Source organism: Chrysochloris asiatica, unplaced genomic scaffold, assembly GCF_000296735.1.
Source record: "Chrysochloris asiatica unplaced genomic scaffold, ChrAsi1.0 scaffold00165, whole genome shotgun sequence".
NCBI lineage: Eukaryota > Metazoa > Chordata > Mammalia > Afrosoricida > Chrysochloridae > Chrysochloris > Chrysochloris asiatica.
Genome location: NW_006408683.1, coordinates 815,400 through 820,628, shown reverse-complemented (window position 1 = coordinate 820,628; position 5,229 = coordinate 815,400).

The following is a 5,229-nucleotide window of genomic DNA, read 5'->3' as shown; positions in this document are numbered from 1 at the left end:
TGGATGTGGTTCAGGCTTCCATCTGTAGTCTTATGTATTGCAGAGGCTCCGCAGGAAGCCTCCTTCACTGGACACGTTGTAGCCCCAGTTTAGGTGTTCCAATCAGTTATGGGCAGAAGACGGACTTACAAGTTTTCTATGGTGATGCTTTTCGCTATTCCTTTCTTTCCCCCTCTAGTGACTATTTTATAATATAATGCAAGGAGAACCAAGATTCAAAAGACAGCCAAGCATCTTAATATTATTCTCCCCTTTTCCACATTCCAACCATGGCTCAATCTTTGTATCCCAGAACTCTATTGTTCTCATGTTGTGCATATATCATTATTTACCTCTGTCTCGCTTAGCCCATTGAGACCTGTCTAATTGTTCTCCCATCTGCTTTGTTCTTCCATTATTGACTGATTTTTGTGTATTAATCTTGTACCCTACCACTTTGCTGAATCTGTCAATGAGTTCCAATAATTTCTTGCTGAGTCATTTTATCAATGGAGTTTTACTTCTTCTTTGCCAATTGGATGCCTTTAATTTCCCTTTATTGCCTTATACCTATGGCTAAGACTTCTAACAGGAGCTCTGCTGTTAACCTTAAAGTCAGCAGTTCAAAACCACCAGTCATTCCTGGAGAGAAAGATGAGGTTTTCTGCTCCTGTAAAGGATTGCGGCCTCAGAAACCCTATACAGGGTCACTATGTTTTATTTATTTGGTTGATTGTTTCTTTAATATTGAACCATCCTTGCATCCCTGATATGAATTCCACTTGGTCTTGTTTTATTTTGATTTTTGTTTTGGGTATGTTGTTGAATTCTATTGGCTAAGATTTCATTGAGAATTTTTGCATTTATGTTGATGAGAGATATTGGTCTATAATTTTCTTTTCAATGATGTCTTTGCCTGGATATGATATGAGTGTTATGCTCACTTCATAAAATGTATTCTGGAGTTTTCTATTCCTTTCTATGTTCTGAAACATTGAGTAAATTGGTGTCAACTCTTTCATGAATGTTTTGTAGAATTTAGCAATAAAGTCATCTGAACTTGCTTTTGGACACAGGCTTTTTTTTGGTTGGAAATTTTTAAAGATCTGATCAATTTCTTTTGTTACAGATCTGTTCAAGTTCTCTACTTCACTCTGTGTTAGGTTAGGTAGGTTGTGTTTTTCTAAAAGTTTATCCATTTCTTCTAGATTTCCAAATTTATTTGAGTACAAGTCTTCATAGTATTTTGTTATTTCCACTGGGTTTATTTTGTTATTTCCACTTCATAGTATTTTGTTATTCTTTTATTTCTACTGGGTCTGTTTCTTATGCATGCTATTTGCATCTTCTCCCTGTATTCTTTTGTTACTTTTGCCAATGGTTTGTCAATTTTATTAATCTTTTCAAAGAACCAACTTCTTCTCTTATTGGTTCTTTTTTTCCCCTGTTTTCAGATTAACTTATTTCTGCTCTGATCTTTATTATTTCTTTTCTTCTTGTAACTGTAGGCTTACTTTACTGTTTTGGTTTCTTTCTTTCCTTCCTTCCTTCCTTGTAACATTTCATTTTTCCAAAGTTGCTTTCAAGATTCTTTACTTATTTTGGATTTTGGAGAGTTTGATTATGATATGTTTTGGGGTCTATGCTCTCTGGGGTTTGTTTAGCTTCTTGAATGCTTATCTTCTCAGTTTTCATGAAAATAGGGATATTTTCTTCCAGCAGCTCTTTGAATGTCTTTTCTTTATCTTTTCCCATCCTGGAAATCTGATCACCCATAGGTCATTCATCTTCAAGTTGTCTCACATGAATCTTAGGATTTCTTCAGATTTTTTTCATTCTTTCTTTTTTCCCCCTTTGTTCTTCTATGTTACTAGTATTGAAAGATTTATCTTCAAGCTCACTAATTCTTGCTTCCATTGATTCAAAGGTACTCCTTTGCTCTTTCAGTGTATTATCCATTTCTGATATCTTAGTATTAATCTTCTGGATTTCTGTTGCAGTTTTTGTATTGTCTCCAACCATATATATATATATATATATATGTTATTCTTATATTGTTTCTCAGAGTTCTTCCTTGTTTTCCTCTACCTTTCTATGAAACAGTTAGATGTACCTTACTAACATTCAGGTAGTTCTAGTGCTCTTTTTCCTGAAAAACATTTTTAGTGCTGCCTTTTGGCCATTTGTTTGATCTACTCTGTCTTGTTTCTTCAAGAGAACTGAAATTGCCTCTTGCTTTCAAGGCTTTGTATGTTGTATTAAGTTGATAAATGTATGTTGATTTATTCTTTGGCACTTACCAAGTGCCTTCTGGTGGGTGATCTAGATATGAGCTTGTGCACTGTCTCTGTTCACTATTCATTCAGTTCAGTTCACAGTTGGTATAACTGATGTTGGTTGTAATCATTGATCTGTTGTATAGCAGTGGTATTGACTCTTGCCCAGTTGATGGAGTGGTAGAGGGTATGGATGTAGCTTGGCTGTATGGTTGCAGTTGCTGTCTCCTGTTGGGTGAGGCAAGAAGTAGAAAGACAAACCAGCCAACAATGATGAAAACTAAAGTCAAGGGATTTCTCTCCACTCATTGACATGCTGAGCCAGCTACTGGCCTCTTGCCTATACAGTCACCCAAGAAAGTTCAAGATGGCCACGCTGCACCTGTTGTGTCCTCACAGATAGCCAGCTTTGTTTCTTTCCATTTTTTTCTGTATCTCATGCAGCCTTCAAACTACCTTTCCTAGTGAGAGTCAGTGAGAAGCTGGCCAAGGTTGATATTTCAGATTTAGAACAGGACTTTCCCTAGCAGGGTTATTTCAGATAGCTATTACCAGGGAATCACAACCTTGGTTTCCACCTCTAAGTGGCTCCAACCACCTGCAAAGTGTGAGATTCCCTGGGGTTGTACACTGGTAGAGGTTGTAGTCACCAAGAGAATGTGAAGAATCAGAGGGGGAAAAAAAGATAAAAAATTACAGCTTTGTCTCTGTGAACCACAGGTAAGTTTCTGCAATGCTAATATGTTTTATCCTCTCTAAAGCCACTCTGAAACTCTAAAGATGGCTTTGGCAAGTCCCATCAGCTGTCACAACTCTGAAATCACCTCCTCCTAGCTGTGTCTTTGTTCCAGTAAGCAGTCGGTCCACTTTCTATCCCTTCCTCTGAAGGTCAGAGTTCCAGGACCATCCTCTGCATCTGTCTCGTCCAGTTTCCCATAACTTTGCAGCAAAGGGTATGCGCAACCTTTCAACCTCATCCATCATCTTGCCCTGCATCCCCTTTCTTGTCTTCTTAATGATCTTCTGCTTTCTTCCTGTATGGTGTTCTTGATGTCATCCTACAATTCTTCTGATATTTTGACATTAGTGTCTAATGCATCAAATCTGTTCTTGAGATGATCTTTAAATTCAGGTGAGGCATATTCAAGGTTAAATTTGGGTTCTCGTGGAATTGTTTTCATTTTATTCAGTTTCAGCCTGAACTTGCATATGAACAATTGATGGTCTGTTCCAGTCTTCCCCGGCCTTGTTTTAGGTGATGATATGGAGTTTTCCCACCATCTCCTCTCACAGATTAGTCAGTTTCATTTCTGTTTATTCCATTAGGTGAAATCTATGTTGTTTACAAAGATATTTGCAATGAATAAGTCATTGAACTTGCAAAATTCTATAATGGGATCTCCAATATAATTTCCAAGGCTATATTTTCCAACTCTGGTCCTTCTTGTTTGTTTCCAACCTTTATGTTCCAATCAGCAGTATTGTCAATACATATTGATTGCATGTTTGATCAAGTCAGACTAAAGAAGTTGGCAGAATTCTTCAATTTTACCGTCACTGGCTTGGTCCATAAATTTGAATAATAGTGGTATTAATTGGTCTTCCTTGTAGGTGTATGGATATTATCCTATCACAGACAGCATTAGACTTCAAGATAGATCTTAAAATGTGCTTTTTGATGACTAATGTGATGTCATTCCTCTTCATTCCTGCTATAGTAAACCATATGATTGTCAGATTCAAAATGGCCAATACCAGTAGATTTCAGCTCATTAATACCTAGCAGATTAATCTTTATGTGTTCCATTTCATTTTTGACAACTTTCAATCTTCCTAGATTCATGTTCTGATTATTAATTCACTTTTTGCAGCTGATTCTCCTTATTTTGAGTTGTGCCCCACCAGCAAATGAAGATCCTGAAATCATTACTCGGTTTGCATCATTACAGTCAACTCTACTTTGAGGAGGCAGCTCTTCCCAAGTCTTATTTTGAGTGTCTTTCAACTTGAGGGGCTCATCTGCCAGCATTATGTATGACAATATTCTGGTGCTATTCATAATGTCTCCATATTCAATATTCTGACAATATCCCACTGACGATACTGCACTGCTATTCATAATGTTTTCAGTGGCTAAACTTTCAGAAGTAGTCTGCATCTTCTTCCTAGTTTGTCTTAGTCTGGAAGCTTCACTGAAACTGGTCCACCATGGGTGACCCTGCTGGTATTTAAAATACCAGTAGCATAAATTCCAGCATCACAGCAATACCCATGTCACCACAGTACAACATACTAACATATGAGTGGTGGAGACTTATTTACTACTTGATATATTACCACTTTTGCAATAAAGATGATAGCTGTTGTTAGGTAGGTACCTTTGTGTCTGTTCTGATGCACAGCAACTCTATGTACATATTATGTGCCACCTTCCCAATTGTTGTTACATTTGAACCCAATGCTGCTGTCACTGTATTAAACTACTGGGTTCAGGGTCTTCCTCTTATTTGCTTGCCATTAACTCTACCAAACATGATATCCTTATCTAGGTACTGGTCCATCTTGATACCCTGTCCAAAGTAATAGAGACAAGGACTTCCATCAAGATGGCATATATACTACATGTTCCCTGTACAACAAAGATACAAGAGACAAATAAAACAGACACACATGAAAATTCTGGCACCCCGAACTTCAGAGAGGTGGATGGAGTGCTTTCTGGGAGGAGAGGTCAAATATGGACAGTGAGAGAGGGAGACTGACTGTTGAACTGCTGGCCAGATGCAGCTCAACCATCTTGTGAACAGCTTGGTCAGTGGAGAGAGGCCAGGCAGAGTAGATTCATGAGGGTGACAGAAAAGGTACAAGTTCTTCTTTTTTCCCTTGCTCCCCTGGTGACCAGAAGTGTGATCAGCTCCACCCTCAGCCAGCCAAAGCACAGATCCTTCTGTCTTAGAAGTTTGGGGCTATGTGA